Source organism: Vigna unguiculata, chromosome 5 (genome assembly GCF_004118075.2).
Source record: "Vigna unguiculata cultivar IT97K-499-35 chromosome 5, ASM411807v1, whole genome shotgun sequence".
Lineage (NCBI taxonomy): Eukaryota > Viridiplantae > Streptophyta > Magnoliopsida > Fabales > Fabaceae > Vigna > Vigna unguiculata.
In genome coordinates this window covers 13,091,676-13,112,690 of record NC_040283.1, presented here as the reverse complement: position 1 = coordinate 13,112,690, position 21,015 = coordinate 13,091,676, and the positions used below count along the sequence as shown (strand labels likewise).

At 30.8% G+C, this 21,015-nt stretch overlaps 2 long non-coding RNA genes across 2 annotated transcripts; both read right to left on the bottom strand.

Moving 5' to 3' along the window:
• Positions 1-2,723: 2,723 nt before the first annotated feature.
• Positions 2,724-3,821, bottom strand: LOC114186270. Its single transcript, XR_003605001.1, has 3 exons — positions 3,811-3,821; positions 3,545-3,618; positions 2,724-2,886 (listed from the first exon to the last, which is right to left on the bottom strand). It is a non-coding gene; the product is annotated as an uncharacterized LOC114186270 (long non-coding RNA).
• A 666-nt stretch (positions 3,822-4,487) lies between these two features.
• LOC114186164 lies at positions 4,488-5,533 on the bottom strand. Its single transcript, XR_003604981.1, has 4 exons — positions 5,309-5,533; positions 5,107-5,166; positions 4,744-4,826; positions 4,488-4,501 (listed from the first exon to the last, which is right to left on the bottom strand). It is a non-coding gene; the product is annotated as an uncharacterized LOC114186164 (long non-coding RNA).
• Positions 5,534-21,015: the final 15,482 nt, after the last annotated feature.

Sequence of the window (21,015 nt, the reverse complement as noted above, 5' to 3'; positions counted from 1 at the left end):
TTTTCACAATATTTTTGTTATGAGCAAATTAGTTGCTTTATTTCTTTATTTAATGGTATCCCAATATCCATTGCATCTAAATATATTTCAACATTTAAAATCCAATATAAGGAATTCTTCCTTACAATATCAAGGGTCACAAATCCAAATTTTGCAACGTTTCGCGTGTTTAAAACTAACACATAAAATAATAATATTAATAATAATCATCATCATCAAAATAATAATATTAATAATAATCATCGTCATAATAAAAATATTATGACAGAGAATTTTGCAACGTTTCGCGTGTTTAAAACTAGCACATAAAATATTAATATAATCAAATTTCATGTATGAAATTATTAAAATCAAATAATAATAATAATAATAATATGACAGAGAAAAATAAATCAAACAATTATCATTACACAAAAAAAAGAAAATGAGATAAAGTTTGTGAATGAGAAAAAGATTAGAAAGAACCTCGGTTAAGGAATATAGAGCGTTGTTCTTAGGGAGAAAAAAAAAATATATGCCTTCACGCTCAGTTGGATAACCCTCGTGCTGATAACGTGTTATAAAATAAAGGTAATAAGAGAGACAAAGGAGAGGAAGAATAGAGAATGAGAGAGTAGGGAGCAACTTCTGTTTTTATGTGTGTCTCATTACTGATAGGACGAGTCCTATTTATAGGTACAATATGGTAACCCAGAAAGGATATAAAATCAAATAGTAAATACAAAATATTACATCATAAAGAGTAATGAATAATATGATTATCAATCATATGAGTGATTGTATAAATCAATGGACGACCATTAATTCATAACATAATAATAATAATAATAATAATAATAATAATAAGAATACCATAATGTAAGTATATAGTATATAAGACTATGGATCCCGTATAAAGTAAATACATAATCAAGTCAAGATTAAGCTTAAAAATTGTCAATAAAAACATGTATAAATACAAAAAACTTTAAACAATATTTATATATATATATATATAATTTTCTTTCATAATTATCTATTCCTAATTTACTATTTACAATATAATTATTTATCCATTCTTTAAAGAGTAACAATTATTTTTGCATAATAATAAACTAATTTATAAAAAAATCTTCAAAAATTAATCATATATTTATTAATTGCAAGATATAAATTTAAAAGATTTCAAAACGTTTGAAATACATAAAATTCATTCATAATTAAAGAATTCAAAGTAATTAATAAAATTAATTAGTCAATTATTAAAAGTAAATAGAAACAAATCTTATAATTATGGATCGTAAAAATAAATGTTTTAATCCTTAAAAATATTTTCTCAAAATAAAATAATTATTTTTTAAAGTAATAAAATATAAAATATTTGTAATAAATATTATTTTAAAATTTGTTGATTAATAATTAAGTGAATGATTTAAAATAAAATATATTTATTCAAATAACATTAACAAAAATAATAAAAATTATAATATTATCAATATTATCGATTACCAATAAAAACTACATTCATAATTAAATAAAATTAAAATAATTAATGAAATAACCTAATTAATAAAAAAAATAAAAATTAATTATATAATTATTAATTGCAACTGTATATATTTAAAAGGTTTCAAAATGTATGGAATTAAAAACAATCCATCCATAATTAAAAATTAAAATCAATTAATAAAATTAATTGATCAAATATTAACAAAAATTAGAAAAAAAATCATATAATTATGGATCGTAAAAATAAATGCTTTATTAAAAATATTCTAAACCATGTTTCAAATTAAAATAATTATATTTCAAGTAATAGAATATGTAATAAATATTTTCAATATTTGTTGACTAATAATGAAAAACATAATTCAAAATAAAAAATACTAATTAATTCAAATAATAATAACAAAAATAATAGCAAGTATAATAGTATAATCATTGCAACATATAAAATTTAAAAGATTTCAAAACCTTTACAATAAAAAAACTCCATTCATAATTATAAAATAAAAAGCAATTAATAAAATTAATTTGTCAATTATTAAAAAAATAAATAGAAACAAATCATATAATTATAGATGTAAAAAATAAATCTTTAAATCTTTAAAAATATTCTCAATCATGTTTTAAAATAGAATAATTATTACTTTGAAATAACAAAATATTTTCAATAAATATTAATTCAAAATTTGTTGACTAATAATTAAATGAATGATTTAAAATAAAATATATTTATTGATTGAAATAATAATAACAATTATAATAGTATTATTAATTACCAATAAAAATTCCCTCCATAATTAAAGAAATTTAATATAATTAATGAAATCAACTAATTTAATAAAAAATTTAGAAATTAATCATATATTTATTAATCGTAACCGTATTTTCAAAACGTACAGAATAAAAATCAATTCATTCATAATTAGAAAATTAAAAGCAATTAATAAAATTAATTGATCAATTATTAAAAAATTTAAAAACAAATCATATAATTATGAATTATAAAAATAAATATTTTAATATTTTCAAATTATTCTCAATCATGTTTCAGAATAAAATCATTATTATTTTGGAAAGTCTAAATTTATATACATTTAAAAGAGAAATTACTATATACAACTGTCATTTAGTACGAAGGGCAAAAAATCATAAAGTAGAAGAGATCAATATTTTTTCAATCAACCTAATTTGAATTAAAATGGTAAGTTGCTTTTATTAAACTAAAACACCAATCTCAATTTTTACTATTTTTCTTCTTAACAATAATTTTCTTTTTTTACAAATGACTACTTTACTTACCAATAAGATTTCATAATATTTCAACACTTCTACTCCTTCTAAGTATGACTTCAATCTCTTCGTCAGTATAGCTTTTGCCTTTAAAACCTTGAATGGTGGCCTCTACACAAATAAATATCTCAAGTTCAGCATTAGCAACAAACAAAAAAGAAATATGACACCCTTAAACCAACTCACCGCGATTATAGTGTCTGCATATTTTTTAGGTAATCAAGGTTCACATGCTCCATTTAGTAACTCAATCATTATTAACTCAACTTGAAAATGAATGACAATGGAAAAAGAAAAAGATATCATTTAACTAAGCTAAGAAATTTAACGTTTAAAGAACTGTTTAATAGTATATAGATACAAATAAAGTAAATAAAACGAAAGAATCACTGAAAAATTGAGATACATGGATATAAGGAAATAGAATAAGTTAATGTTTAGTGATACAAGAATAGATGACCAAAGGTTAGTGGGGATTTAAGTGGAAACTTGCTACCCTAAACACAAGGAACCTATGAAAGCTGTAAAATGATTAAACAAATGAATTTCAAGAAACTTTGAATCAGGAAGAATTAACATTGCATTAGAAAGCCAGAAACCAATGGATAACAAATAGGGATAACAAAACTCAATATTATCACATCAAAACTATTGCCCTGAATCCAAACGATAAAGAAATCATAATGTTCAGTGATGATGCAAATGAGGTATGACAAAAACTGGAGAATTTGTGAAAGCTAGTTCACTAAAATTAAGATTGAAAAATAACCTGATTGAGGCAACGTGTAACCCTTTTACAACATCTGGATATTTAATAACTCCAATTGGTTTATTGATAATCCCCTGAAAGCAACGCAACCTTGAAGTTATACATGCAAAATTGTCCCAAACTACAAACTCGATGAAATGGCTCTAAGTAACCACAAAATAACAACTAATAATCCCTTTATCCTGATAATAAACACAAGGCAGATTGATTAGTCAAGATAGATATTCAAGGTACAAAAAACAAACCATGGTCACTCCGATCGTTACCATTCTTTTGAACAATTCACCATAGTTCTACACTAACAATGATTTAATCAAAGCATAACTATACATAAAATCACAACGGACAAGCAAAACTAAATTCAAACAATAAATTACAGATTAGCACTCACATTTGACATAAAGTAGTGTAACTTTGGAAGTTTTAGGTAGTTATGACTCACAACTTCATATGCATGAACACCTTCCAACTACTGATTGGGAATGTGAATTAAAATTTGAATCTAGACATGATTCAATCTCTTAAAAACCAATTCATAGGATCATAATTATTCTATAGTCAAACATTCTATTTTCATTATATCACAACTTTAAGTAATACATAAAAGCAATGATAAGAGAAACTACCATTTTATGATGCTTCAACAGTCTACAATGTATACTTGATTGGCATATATCATTATGCTTTGTGTTTAGGTAGAGCTTGAGCATTTAGAGAGAGGAGTTTTTGCCTTCTAGAGTGCATACACTTCAGGACTATTCTTTATCGGCCCGTGGTATTTGTCTAAGAAAAATAGAGCAATAGCAATGTGACATTAGATCTCAATACACACAAATATATACAAAGAAACAATTCAAATTGTTCAAACCTTGCTCCACCCTAGTCTGAACTACATCAGTAATTTTTTATCTCAAAAAAGGCCAGCTTTAATGCAGGAACCACCTCACCAAAGATTACCTGCATAAGACGTATGAAAGATGATTGTCAACATGGAACTATAACACAATAAACAAAAATGATGTGAGACAGAAGTACGCCCCATAATATGATTAAAATAATAATACTAAAAGAGAAAAGTCATTGAGAAAGGTAGTTAAAAAGAAAACAAATGAAAATATCAATGCCTACCCTTTTCAAATTTATAAACACGAACACACACATTGATATCAAAGAAAATCAAGATACATTAGACTCGTTACCTTATCTGCAGAGAGTGCATCAGTGTAGACATTGCACAACCATAGTCCCTATTAGCAAGAATCTCAGGACCAAATCCATCAACCTATAAAATACAAGAATATAAGAAAGTCAATGGACATGCCAAATTAAATATATCAATACATAAAGAAAGAGTCATCTCACGAGTGATAACAATATGACCAAGTCCAAGCTTTGGAAATAGCCTTACAGAATCTAAGATGGGGAAAAAAAGTTGAAAACGAATTTGAATGACAATATTACAAATAAATCAATTACAAAATAATTCCACACTCATCCATTTTCGACATAGTCTGCTTTATCCAAATCTAATATAAAAAAAATAAAGAAACACCAAACTTAACTTTGCATAGGTCTTAAACATGAGAGAATTAGAAGCAGGTGCTATTCTCCACTCTTCAGATCTATAGCAACATTCAAAAATTCCATATATAAGAAACACAAATTATTGAGTTCAGATTTCATAATAAGAAACAATATATAAATAAAAAAGAAAAAGGTAGGGTTTATTTGAAGAATACACTGTCAGTGTCAGATGAGAACAACCTGATAATGGTCTGGTAATGGTGGTAATGGTACAGGAAGGTTAAGATTGTCCTCCGTCGTCGTAGTAGTGGTGGAGGTTGGAAGTGAACAGTCTAGTCCATGGTCTCAAAACCTAACAGAACATTCTCTCACAATATATGTGGAAAATGCCAAATGGAAAGCACAAAATGAAATTTGTAGAAGGCTTTGGGTGTACTCGTTTTCTGTACTGAACTTCTATCCACCAATCGAAAAATATAAAATAACAACCAGAACAACCATCAAACCAAAACAATGGCAAAGGAAAATGGAAACAAACAATCACCTGACGAAGGGAGCAAAGGGAGCAATATAGCATTTTAAATATAACATGTCAAAATTTTCAATTCCAAAAATCTGTCATTAATTGAGATTCGGTCTGAATATACACTTTTGTAAGGAAGTCAGTTTAACTAAAAAGTAAACAAAGTTAAGAATTTAATTTGTGTCTGATTTAGTGATCATTAAGTACCTATTTCCAAGGATACCATGAAGTTGTATGATGAGTTTTTCTTCCTCAAGAAGACCTGAAAAAAGGAGAGTTAGAAGGCATGTGATCAATTATTCTTTTTGACAATATTCTAAGCAAATTCAAAATAAATTTGCATGTAAAGAAAAGCCTCCAAATGCACGAGTGAATTGGCACTTGCCTACATCAGTGTAACAAACCTTCTAAAAATAAATACCAAGTTTTAAGTTAAGAACACAAAAAGAATAAGATAAAATCAATAGAGAAGTATTAGTAAAGAAAATGGCCATTAATATGCATTTTACAATTAATTAAACTTGACTTGAATACATGCTTACTTCGGAAGAAAGTAAAAAAAAAAAAAAAGCATTGTAAACAATATTACATGATTAAAAGGGAAAAAAAACAAAAAAAAACCAATATATATTAATGTATACTTTTATATTACTTTTCACACTTTTATATTACAAACACTAGTGTAGATATGTGATTTTAGATCAGCATATTAGATCGGTTGTGACGCAACCGAGCTAATATATGGTGCGGGGGCATTTTTGAAAATAAAACGAACAATATTAGATCGATTATAAGGGGAACCGATCTAATGCGTAAATATTACATCGGTTATGCAATGAAACTGATCTAATATTGCTTTTTTAAATTTAAAAAAAAAATCAACATGGTGTATTAGATCGGTTATTTTCAGAACCGATCTAATATGTGGGTTTCTGAAACGCGCAAAACCCTTTTCTCTCTTCTTTCTTCTCGCGCCTCACTGTTTCAAACCACCTTCGTTCGCGCCGCGAGCCTTGTAGACCACCACCGCGCCGTTGAGCCCTGGAGACCACCATCGCACCATTCTCGCACCTTCGAACCACCGCAGTTCAGGCAATATTGAGAACCACCGAAGGTTCTTCGCTTCCCGCCGTTCACCTCCATGGGAACCCTGATTTTCTTCTTCCTCCCTCGCCTCCTCCACCACGAACCACTGTTGAAGCCGCACATCGACCTCCATCGTTCTTGCCGCACTGGAGCTCTGCCGTTCACGCCACAATTCGTCGTTCTCACGCCGTGCTCGTGCTTGCATCGTGCTTGCGCCGTCTTCGCTGCCCCTTTAGGGTTTGCCGCAGTTCAATCATTGGTGCTCCATTCGCCACAGTGAAAGGTGCTCCGCTCAATGGAAGGTGCTCTGCTCAATGGAAGCCATTGTCGTCGCTGCTTCTGTAAGCCTCCAATTTCTTCTTCGCAGTCTCTTTGGTCAGAAGAAGTTGCATCTTCTTCTTCGTAGCAATTACTCCACCGAGCCATCATTGTTGCATTGAAAGAGGTTAGTTCGTATGCTTGTTCTTGTTTGTATTTGAAATTGAAATTGAAATTGTTGGCTGGTTTGTTTGAAATTTAGATTGAAACTATTGGCTGCTGCTCTTGATCATTTTTATCGTCGTCAAAGCAAACTTTATATTACAATTGAAATTGTTGGTTGCCCTTGTTTGAATATCAAACTTATATCATGTTTAATATTCTATTATATATAATATTCTACTAAATATGCACCACTGCTAATAATAATGATTTTACAGGACAGCGAAAGTGACATTCTTGAATGATTTGTAAAGTTTCGATGTACATATGTGTATATGAAGCATGTTAACACTCTGGCACACCAATTCATGATCTCTTAAATACAGATTAGTTAACTTCTAACAAAGTTAATGCAGACACAATCTATATTTTTGTTTCGCATTGATTTTTTTAGCAAATTGGGCCATGACTATTAGTTTTTTAGGCAAATTTTTAAAAAGAAACTGTGAAACTTAACCATGAAAAGCACACCAGATGGAACTATATTCTCATCTTTATTTCAAAGTTTGGTTCTGTTGGATTACACTGTTAGAATTAATTGACGAATTAATTCTATTAGCGACTCATATGAAATATTATGATGGCCCAATTATGATTTAATAAAATTTAAAGACTTATTGGTTATTATTATGGAAAGCGATAATAAAATAAAATAAAGATAAAAAAAACCAACTTGATGAACGTTGGTTTATAAAAGAGATTGGGGTTTTGTCTTTGGCCATAAGGTTCTTTTCACAGTAATCCCATCAAGAACGTGTGAGAAGAGAAAAGAAAGGCAAAGAGATAGATTGGGAAACGGTGGTTGAAGAGCACACAAAAAATTACAAATTGAAGAACGCATATTCACAGTCACTAGTGCAGATTTGACATTTTACTTCGCCTTATAGGCCTCGGTTATAGCGGAACCGAAGCCTATAATGAGGCGGTGTCATTTTTGCAATTTTGTCCAACTATATTACCTCGGGTCTCTGAAAACCGGTGCAATAAAGGGACTTTAGGCCTCGGTTAAAAAAGAATCAAAGCCTATAAGGCAGCTCAGTAAGCAAAATCTTAAAATTGCCACCAGCGTCAATTTAGGGACCGAAGCAGTAAAGGGACTTTTGGCCTCGGTTATTAATTGAATCGAGACCATAAAGCCTATTAAATTCCCAAATCGCGAAACCCTTTCACTCTTTGCGCACAAAACCCTCTTCGCTCTCTCTGTCACCACCACTGTCCAGCTCTGTCGTCGACCAGTTGCAGCTGCTATCCGTCGCGCGTCATCGCCTTTGTCACGCCATCCATTATAGCTGATTAATCGTCGCCTCTCGCTACCAGTGAGTTTGAAAAATGGGTTTCCCTTCGCGTTTTTTTTTTTTTTGCGTTTTTTATTCGTTTGTGTTGTTGCTTTGGGGTTCACAGATCTAGGGTTCAAAACACACCATTGCCCTGTCACAAAGAGACACCGATGTTGCAACTGTGTGGGATGAGTGTGAATCTGAGTCTTTAATTGTTGTTGTGAACCTAGTGGTTATGACTCCTGTGAATGAGGTAGGAACAAATTTGACGAATTTTGTTGTGATTGTTGCTGCATTGGAACCTTTGGTTGTTGCAGCATGTGTGCATAGTGATGACTTGTGTGTCTCCCAGTGATTAGCCAGCCATTACGACGAAAAACTATCGCGTCTCCCGGCGATCATCGCTACTGCAAGAGCTCCAGATTTTTTACAGAATGGCTTCGATTCACATTAGAACCGAGGCAGAAGAGTAGATGTATGGCTTCGATTCACACCCGAGGCCAAAAGCCATCCCCTTTTGGCCTCGTTCTAATATGCCTCGGTTCTAGAACCGGAGCAGAATATAAAAAACAACCGGGGCCAAAAGTCCTTACTGCACTGGTGAGTATCTCCCATGGATCAAGGTTAGTGCTCTATTATGTTTTATCGTGTGAGAATCCTAAATTCTAAAGATCCTTAATTGTTTTACATGTGGTATCAGAGCAAAGGTTGTAGGATTTATGATTCTCCTATTATGTGATGTTTCTCCTTTATAATGTTTTCCCCTAATGCTATAAACCCTAATTTAATTTTATCCCCAATCTTAATGAACCCTAATTATTAATTGAGGGTTTATATTCATGATGCCTATTAATCGAGGGGTTTAATTTTATGAACGATGTTGCTGCCATTAAAATATTGCATCTTGCTGCTACCATTAATTGGAATTGTATGCGTGTTTTTACTGTGACGTGTTTTTATTTTAATTGGCATTGAATGAAAGTATAAAACCGTTAGCTGTGAACGTGTGAAAGTGCTTTCTATTTTAATTTGGAATGAAGTAATGAATGGCATAAAAATTGTTATTGTGTGAATGAACATGCCAATTGGAGGTGAATGTGTTTTTGAAAACTGACGCACAAACGTGAGTGAGTTGGTTGCTTTTGGTAAATGGAATAAATGCTTTTATTATTAAATTGAATGGAAATCATTCTCCAGTGACGCAAAGTGAAAAAGTAGAGTAATGTTTTTATTGGTTTACGTCACCAAAATTAATGAGGATGCTATATAAAGTTTATAGCAATTAAATGTGTAATTATTTATTTGAAATCAAGTATGATAAATTTTGTTAGTCATCAAAGTAGTCAAAATTTTAAAGTTTTGTGATTTTAAATTATTAATGTTTTTATTTCAATTACCCATATTATGGATGCTAAATTATGAATAATTGGTTAATGGGTTAATTGAAATTCATTAATTATAAGGCATTTAAGGATCACCCAAAGGTTGATTAATTGTTCACATAATTAATGAACATGATTGTAGATAATTTTGTATGTGTCACTAGTTTTATTTATATACCCAAAGGTAGTAGGTGATTCTAGTTGATGCATATTTTAATAATCAATTATGTTATAATATGCTTAACACCATTATGTTTATGTTTGTGTATTATTGGATCTCTAAAAGGAGAACATTAGTATGCATAGAATGATTGTTTATGTCTGAATCTGTATTTACGTTTAATTTATGACTCAAAGCATTAATATTAGGCATGTGTTAATTGCAGTATCTGCTCTGGTATCTTTACACTCGCATGCTACGTCTGTTCCAGTCTTTAATGGGTTGAATTTTCCTGACTGGAGTGAACAAGTCCAATTTCACTTAGGTGTGTTAGATCTTGATCTAGTTTTTCAAGTTGAAAAGCAGGCTGCTATCACGGATGCCAATAGCAATGAAGAGAAGACCCATTACAAAGTTTGGGAAGGTCAAACAAACTTAGCTTAATGTTTATGAGAATGACCATAGCAAGCAATATTAAGTCAGCTATTCCCAAAACCGATAACGCAAAAGAATTTATGAAATTTGTGGAAGAGCACTCCCAAACTGCTAATAAATCTCTCGCTAGGACATTGATGAGTACATTGACCACCATGAAGTTTGACGGTTCGTGTACTATGCATGAGCATGTGATCGAAATGACAAATATCGTAGCAAGACTTAAGTCTCTAGGAATGACATTGGATGAAGGTTTTCTCGTGCAGTTCATTCTAAACTCATTACCGTCTGAGTATGGTCCGTTCCAGATGAACTACAACACCATGAAAGATAAGTGGAATGTGCATGAATTGCACAGTATGCTAGTTCAGGAGGAGACTCGACTGAAGAACTTAGGAAGCCACTCTATTCAATATGTGAAGAATCAAGGAGCTGTCGAAAAGAAAGTTACTAAGAAACATGGAAAGGGTAAAGGACCACTGAAGATTGACGAGTCCTCAACCAAAATCCAAAAGAAAAATGACAAATGTCATTTCTACGGGAAGTCTGGACATTTCCAGAATGACTGCATAAAACATAGAGCTTGGTTCGAAAAGAAAGGTGAGCATAATGCTTACGTATGTTTTGAATCAAACTTAACTGAGGTTTCCCATAATACGTGGTGGATTGATTCTGGATGTACGACTCATGTTTCTAATGTGATGTAGGGATTTCTTACAACCTGAACCATAAACTCAAATGAGAAGTTCATCTTCATGGGGAATAACGAGAAAATTCTAGTGGAAGCGGTCGGGACTTATCGTTTAATCCTCGACACTAGATATCACTTAGATCTTATGGATATTTTTTATGTACCTAGTATCACTAGGAATTTAATTTCTTTGTCTAAGCTTGATGTTGCTGGATACTCTTTTAAGTTTAGGAATGGTTGTTTCAGTTTGTTTAAGCGTACTTTTATGATTGGATCTGGTACACTTTATGATGGTTAATATAAATTGAATTTGGATAATTTATATGCTGAAACTCATATGACTTTGCATCACAATGTTGGCACTAAACATAGTTTAGTGGATGAACGATCTGCTTACTTGTGGCATTAATGTTTGAGACATATTTTCAAAGAAAGAATGCAAAGATTAGTAAAGAATGAAATCCTTATGGATTTGGATTTTACTGATTTGAATGTGTGTGTGGATTGTATTAAAGGCAAACAAACAAAACACACAAAGAAAGGAGCCACGAGAAGCACTCAGCTTCTTGAAATCATACACACTGATATATGTGGTCCGTTTGATGTAAATTCTTTCAATAAAGAGAAGTAATTCATCACCTTAATTGATGATTTTTCACGTTATAGACATGTCTATCTACTGCATTATAAATCCCAATCAGTGAATGCCTTGAAAGTTTATATAAATGAAGTGCAAAGGCAATTAGACAGAAAGGTGAAAATTATAAGGTCTAATAGAGGTGGTGAGTATTATGGAAGATATGATGAAAGTGGACAACACCCTGGTCCATTCGTTAAGTTCCTTAAGAAACGTGGTATTTGTGCTCAATACATAATGCCAGGCACACCACAACAAAATGGTGTATCATAAAGGCGTAATCGAACCTTACTGGATATGGTTAGGAGTATGTTAAGTAATTCATGTTTACATGTATAATTGTGGATGTATACTTTAAAGACTGCAATGTATTTGTTGAACAGGGTTCCTAGTATTTGTGGACGAGTAGGAAACCCAGTTTGAGACACCTGCATGTTTGGGGTTGTCAGGCAGAAGTAAGAATATACAATCCGCAAGAAAAGAAACTGGATGAAAGAACAATCAGTGGATATTTCACTGGTTATCCAGAAAAATCAAAAGGGTATATGTTTTACTGTCCTACCCATAGTACAAGAATCGTTGAAATTGGAAATGCTCGGTTCATTGAGAATGGTGAAACCAGTGGGAGTGAAGCTTCATGAAATGTAGAGATTAAGGAAGTTAGAGTACAAGTTCCTATAACTAGTACTTCTTTATCAAGAGTTGTTGTTCCACATGTTGTAGAAACTCACAACAATCAAGAAAAACAACAAATTAATGATCCCGAGGTTAACAATGAACCAATAGTAGAACAACCACAAGAAATAGTATTAAGAAGATCTCACAGAGATAGAAAGTATGTTATTTCGAACGATTATGTGGTTTATCTATAAGAGACAGAAAATGACTTAAGTATTGATAATGATCTAATTTCTTTTTCGGAAGCCATTAATGGTGATAATTCTGATAAGTGGTTAGATGCCATGAAAGATAAGCTTAAATCAATAGCACATAATGATGTATGGGACCTTGTGGAATTGCCAGAAGGATGCAAGAGAGTTGGGTGTAAATGGGTCTTTAAGACTAAGCGTGACTCTCAAGGCAATATTGAACGTTACAAGGCCCGACTTGTTGCCAAAGGTTTTACTTAGAAAGATGGCATTGACTATAAGGAAACATTTTCGTCCGTTTCTAGGAAAGATTCTTTTAGAATTATCATGGCATTAGTAGCTCATTATGATCTTGAGTTGCATCAAATTGATGTTAAAACTGCTTTTCTGAATGGGAATTTAGAAGATGATGCCTATATGGACCAACCAGTGGGGTTCGCTGAAGAAGGAAAGGAACACATGGTAAGAGATCGATATATGGACTTAAGCAAGCTTCTCGTCAATGGTATCTTAAGTTCAATGATACTATTGTGTCCTTTGGATTTAAGGACAACACTGTTGATCGGTGTATATGTCTGAAGGTCAGTGGAAGTAAGTTTATATTTCTAATTCTGTATGTTGATGATATCTTGCTTGCGACTAATGATCTTGGTCTATTAAGTGAGACTAAGAGGTTTCTCTCTAATAACTTTGAAACGAAAGATATGGGTGAGGAATAGAAATATTTCGTGATAGATCACAAGGACTGTTAGGTTTGTCTCAGAATGCATATATTAATAAAGTTTTAGAGAGATTCAAAATGGATAAATGTTCAGCATCTCCCGTTTCAATACAGAAAGGAGACAAGTTTAGTCTCATGCAATGTCCAAAGAATGATTTGGAACGGAAACAAATGGAAAATATTCATTATGCATCTATTGTTGGGAGTTTGATGTATGCTCAAACATGTACGGGGCCAGATATTAGCTTTGCAGTTGGTATGCTTGGTAGATACCAAAGTAGTCCAGGACTGGAGCATTGGAAAGCTAAAAGAAAGTTTTAAACCCACAAGGAACAAAGAATCACATGCTTACTTATAGAAAAACTAATCACTTTGAGGTGATAGGTTATACAAATTCAGACTTTGACTGTTGTGTGGATACAAGAAAGTCTACATTTGGTTATATGTATCTTTTAGCCGGAGGAGTGATTTCATGGAAACTGAATTTGTGGCATGCTTTGAGGCCACAGTTCAGGCTAATTGGTTGCAAAACTTTATTTCAGGACTTGGAGTAGTCGACAGTATTTTCAAGCCGCTGAAAATTTATTGTGATAATTCCACAGTAGTCTTCTTTTCTAAAAACGACAAGTATTCCAAAGGTGCTAAGCATATGGAGTTGAAATACTTTGTCGTTAAAAAAGAAGTTCAGAAACGTAGAGTGTCAATAGAATATATTAGCACAGATCTTATGATTGCTAACCCTTTAACAAAAGGGTTACCAGCCAAATTGTATGCTGACCATGTAAAGAATATGGGCATTAGGTCTACTAGTGAATGTTAAATGTTAATTGTTAATGTTATTAATGTTTATGTGACACTCTGATCTCCCTAATGTATAAATTTCTGAAATCTGTGTTTTCTTCTTTATGTTTGTGCATGCAAATTATGATGAAGAAAATAAATTATGTTATGTTATTACTTTGTAAAATGACATTATGTTTGAACCTATTATGGACTTCTCGTTTTAAGGTCATATTAAGGAGAAATGGATGATATAGTAGTACATTGAAGGGATCATGTCGACCGAATGATGTGTGACCGCATGACTCTTATTATTTCTGTATCTTTAATTATGAATAATGATGGAACCAATTTATGCAAGGTCTTTTAATGCGGATTATGTTTATGTATTAAATCACATAATGTTATGACATCATATGAATCAAGTGGGAGAATGTTAGAATTAATTGACGAATTAATTCTATTAGTGACTCGTTTAAAATATTATGATGGTCCAATTGTGATTTAATAAAATTTAAAGACTTATTGGTTATTATTATGGGAAGTGATAATAAAATAAAATAAAGATAAAATAAAAACCAACTTGATGGACGTTGATTAATAAAAGGGATTGGGGTTCTGTCTCTAGCTATAAGATTCTTTTCACAATAATCTCATCAAGAACATGTGAGAAGAGAAAAGAAAGGCAAAGAGATAGATTGGGAAACAGTGGTTGAAGAGCACACAAAAAATTACAAATTGAAGAACGCATATTCACAGTATCTCCCATGGATCAAGGTTAGTGCTCTATTATGTTTTATCGTGTGAGAATCCTAAATTTTAAAGATCCTTAATTGTTTTACATACACTGCTAAGTGCTTTCTCACTCTATGTGTGAGTGCCTCACAGCCTGAGCCGTGAAAGTGCAGAAAGAAAGGAAGAGAAAACAGGTGGTAGAAGAATTTGTACAAGAAATTAAAACATATAAACAATTTATCAAATTTTTTAGCTTCATTGGAAAACTACACATTTACCAGAAGAGATACACATTCAAAAAATTAAGGAGAGAAGAAAAAAGAAAATAGATCAAGGGCTAGCAACGTTGTCGTCAGTGTTGATGTCAATCTTGATCTTAATCTCCAGGAATCCCTAACACAACAGTGTCATTTGTTCTCTAAAACAAAATCAAACAAATGAATGAATCAAACTTAAAACTAGATAAAATGAACGGAGGAAAAACGAGAAACATTATTGGAATAGAGAAGAGAGAAGAGATTCAAATACCTTGGATCAATCAACCACAGCAAAAGAAGACAAAAGAAATTTAGGGGTCAGAGAATTGAAATCTTGGAATAGAGAGATTGAGAATATTACGATTGAGATAAATTTGGATAAAAGCCTGATCCAATTTTAAAATTTGGATTTCCATAGTTTAAAATCTATAAATGTAAAATAAAAATCTGATCTAAAAAATATATAATGATATAAAGTAGAAAACAGAATTTATAAATAGTTTTGTAGTGGACCAGCTCAGTTTAGAATTGGACCAGATTGGGTAAACCAATTTTTTTGCCCACCCTTAATGTTTGGATAGAATTTAGACTTTATTAAAAATATAATTTGTGAAGGTTTTGAAATTAAATATCGTATTATATTTGATATAGCGATTAGTGTTGCGTTGTTGGCGCAATCTGTGATTAACGGCAAGGGCAATGAGGGAATAAAGAAAAGAACAGAAGATATTGCTGCAATGAAAAGGTTGGTTAAGCAAAACGAAGAAGACTACTACTTTTTGTGTTTTTTGACGGAAAAGCCCAAAGGCATAGGGTGGAAAAAGCAACAGAAAAATGTGAGTGTTGAAAAAATAGGAGACACAAGTATGGAGAGAAGGAATAATTTCAGCATACTTAACAATGACCCAATCAAATTTCAATTGGAAATATTAGGAAAGTGATTTTTAATAATTAAATTTTGACAATTTTTTTACAACTTTGAGATGCCTTCTCGGTTTATAAAAAAATTGTCAAAATTTTACAACTTCCCTTTCGATTTAATATTTTGCACGTTGAAACCCTCTCCTTAGCATGCACACCACTGCTTTGTTCATCATTGTTGGTTTGCTCGTCGCACCTGCTTGGGTAACCACGATGTTATTTTTTTCAAGTCGCTGAGGCGGGTCTACATGCTGCCACCGCTAGTCTGCTCGTTGTCGCTTCTGATCTTATTACCATCGGTGCTACTTGTCGTCAACAAAAGATTTTTCTTTGTGATGCAGGACTAACGTAGGGAACCTAGGTACATTTTATAATTTTAATTTTTTTATAAATTATATTCAATTTTGAGATGGAATTTTTATAATGCAAGGAACCTTCGACATGTTTGTATGATAACTTGTAGATGGAATCTCATGAAGAAAACCAATTTTGAAGAGAAAGATACAAAGGCATGGCAAAAGGTTGATAAGAGAAAATCTCAAAAAGTTGGGGTAGATGAAGATTAACGAATAATGAGCTTTCTGAATACTTTTTTTCACTTTGATGACATATATTAGACCACTTGTTGAAACAATCGATGTAAAAATATTAAACTTATTACGGCACTAATGTTTAAAATTAAAATTGGATTGAGTCAACTACTTATATATTAAGAAAGAAATATCACCATAATTATTTGTTCAATGTTTCTTAAAAATTATAAATATTATGGGATAAACAATATTATTTATCATGTATTTCTTATGTATTTAAGTTTGATTGAATTTATTATTTGTGAAATTTGTGAATTTATTGTAATTAAGTCTATTAAATAAAACTTAACATAATATAATGTTCTAACTCAATCCTAATTCAAATAAAATTTAACCCAACCCATAAATTGTAATCCTGATAGGTGGGTTTGCAATTTTGTGTAATAAGTGTAAACAATTTAAAATTCTCAATCATTCATCAAACATTTATATAACAAAAGGATATCAAATAAGAATTATCTATTAACAATTTTAAGAAGACTCGGATTTAATAGTTTAGTCAAAGATTAACATATGACTCATTCTAAGCTTCCAAGGTATGTAATCATTGACTTCATAAGACAGGATAAGTTTAAGAAATACAAGACTAGGCACATATATGTGTTCCAGATATGTATTAATTTTTCCTCAATTTTACAACGTAAAATTTTAATGTACTTGATTTAGACACTGGAATAAAGTTAGACATCTTTGTTAAACATAGGTGTATTTACTTTATACATACATTCAAATAAAGGTTCACACATTATCAAACATCGTGACCATAACTGATTACGTATCATATAAGCATTATATAATCATTCCAATAACATTTAAATTAGTATAACATCATTTATATCTATAACATCACATCACACCTTGAACTGAGCTGAATAATTAATGAAAATTTAAAAATATTGTTAGATCTAGATATATATTTAGACGAGATGATTCTTTCTTATTTAAGGAGAAACAACTTGCTTGAATGAGTACACCATCATTTGAACAACTTTACCATCATTTGAACAACAATTTATTGTTTAAGCGAGAAAATAATAGAGACATAGACCTAGATCTTTGTCTCATTTTTTCTGAAGCAGGAATATATTGTTTAAATGAACCGTACAAAGAACTTTATACATTAACTTAAAACATCACCAAAACCCACCAACAACATATTTTATTTGCTTAAACATTCTTAACAAGTTCAAAATACCAAATACCAAAATACGAATCATCTTCCAAGAATTTTTACTCAGAAAGGTCATTTAAAGCTCAATACAACATTCAATGACATTATATCTTCAATTAAAAACACATGTCAAACAAATATTACAAAATATAAGCATCCTACCAAGTTTCAAAACTCAATAACAAGTGACTTTCTCTTCCAACATGCACAACCAACCATGGTCGTTCAACATTTCAAAGTCAACTACAAAATTGTCATTAAAATCTAAATTTCACACATGCATAAATTTAAGAATTTGGAAAAGAAAGAGAATAAAGGGAGCGGGTATATCCACAATTACAAAAACTTTTGACCTCAAAAGTTCTCTTACAAAAAACAAAGAGAGACAAGGACATGATTCACACACATTTTCATGTATCTCAAAGGTAAAGTCACTAGACGTGAGATTCCAAAGCACCTTAATCATGTAGATATTCCTACCACACAATTATTTCACTTAGGAACTTACAATGTCGATCAGTCTACCTTTAAAAGACATGTTATCCTTTACTTGTAATGTATCAGACTTTAAAATATGTTTGGATCAAGTACATTCACTATTAGTTGTGAGACATGGAAGATATTGTGGATATTGACCACTAGAAGAGAAAAACCAAGTCAATATGCAACAGGGCACATCCTTATAAGAAATCAATAAGGTTCTATAAACTTTCTTGATTTGATAATCCTTTCCCACACTAGCAAAAGGTCTGACTCTTTAAAAAATATGTTCCCTAACAGAGAACTCCAAGGATCTTTGTCTCTAATTTGCATAAGATTTTGGTTTATTTAAAAGTCTCTCTTGAATCATATTTACATTTTCATTATCCTGTTGCAATAACATTAAGGTCCAATGCATTTCCTTCCGTACAAAGTTTCATAATGAGTCATATAAATACTTGTTGATAATTGTTTTTATAGGTGAGTTCTACTATTGAAAAATTCTCATACCAATACATAAGTTCTAAAAAATATTTTGATGATTAGATCGTTGTTTATAGTTGTTCGTTGGTCTGCAAGTGGTATGCTGAACTAAGTTGGAGTATAGTTTTTAAGTCTTTTTTGAAGCATCTTAAAAGTGAAGTACAAATCTCCATTCAATATTATGTTTGACGGCACCTTATGTAATTTCACAATTTAATCTATATATATTTGTCAACTTCGACAAAGAAATTATAAGATTGATTGGGGGGAAATGTGTTGACTTTGTCACTTAGTCTACTATATCTAAAATCATGTCATGCTTCCTTATTATATGTTGCAAATGAGAGACAAAATCTTTTGAGATATTGTCTCACATCTAGAGATGACAACGAGGCGGGACAAGACGGAGGCGGGTTTCGCTATCTCATACACATCTCCATAAAAAAATCCATCCTCATCCCTCCGTACCCAAACCAAATAAGTATCAAATTTTTGTTTCATACTCATCCTCCAAGTAACGAGTATATACTTGTACACACATACTCATACACACCTTCTTACTATTTCCCTATTAATTAATTAATTTTTATAAAATAATAAAAAATTATAGTAAAGAAAACAAAATATTATCAAATATTTAATATTAAGAGGATGATTGTTTCTTTGATATCAAATATTTAGAAAGAAATTATAATTGTATACATTTCAAATTAGAATACCAAATAAAATTTAATAAGAACCAAAACATTTAATAAATTTGCAAACATTAATGCCTAGTTAATAAAATTTAAAAATATATTTTTTAAAATATAAAAGGATAACAAATATTCAAATTAAAATATATTAAATGTTTGTTTACTTCAATCTTTTAAATTCTAATGAATCTCTCTTTTATATACTAATAAAATTTATAATACATCACTTGATAAAAATTAAACAAAGAACAAAGATTAAACTAATAATAATAAAATTTTAACATAGATCTTATATCTTTTGAACTTCAATATATGATGGATGGTTATAAAAAAAAATTCATGTCAATTGCATTAAATTTGTATATTATTATAGCAAATAAAATTTATTTATACAAGTGACAAACTCAAATTATTTATACAAGTGCTTGTATAAAATTTATTTATACAATCATCTGAAGAAATTTTAGAAAAATAAAAACAATGAAAACTTCTCACGATTACTGTTTTACCAATGTTTATACAGAGAACACATAGACAGAATACAAAAAGTCAAAGTACAACCCCAACCCTAATCCGAAAGATGGTTCCCATACATGATAATAAAAAAAATTATATTTTAACACTTGCAAAACATGTGGCTGCAAATAGTTGATCATCCTCCTTTTGATCAATAATCTTAACTTCTTCCTCTTACTGTTTATTTGTGCTCATGCATATGACTGCTTCAAATTCCATCATTTGATTGCTAACATTTAGGAGCATGTGTCTTCCAACATTTGAATGGAGGTGACCCATTTTGTCGCAATGTTGGCAATATAGGTAATATTTTTTTTCACCCATTTGTTTGTTGTAATTATTTTCATTGCTCTAAATGTTAGCTGAATGATTCTTCTTGTAGTTTTTTGCTTGCCGGCTCTTGGCCAGAAGAACATTTTCAATTTTCTAATCTTTCTTAATCAATCTTTGTTACTTTTGGGCCAGAGGGAATGTATCACTTTTTCAACAAAAGAATAAGTTCTTTATACATTTATGAGATAATTACCATAATTTTCTCAACAGTTTGGAATTTGCAAAAACACGCATAACAACTTTATCTTGTTAGCATGAGCCAACAATTTGTTCAATCATTCCTTGATTGTGTTAGACTTTTTCGTCCTCTGAAACTCAAATTGCCTCATTAAATTAAGTACCAACATTAAATTAAGTACCTACATATGCTTTGAATTCTTTCATCTCCGACATATATTTTTAGATCATCCCAAATTGTTTTAAATGAGAGCCATGATCCTACTAAAGATGGTTAGAAAGACACCAACAAAAAGGCATGGCTTTGTCTTTACTTTTCAAACTTTTCTTTTCTTATGATTTAGGTTGTGGTGGGATTGTTTGACAGCCAAAGAGTTTCTTATTCCTCACCTATAATTTCTCAAATATTCAACGCTTTTATATAAACATTTATTTTGATTGGTCAAGATCATAATTTTCCTCATTAAAAACTTAGAAGAAAAGTTGTTAGAGAAAAACTTATTTCAAAATCTATTTCCAAAATCCTTTAAAAGAACAATTATCAC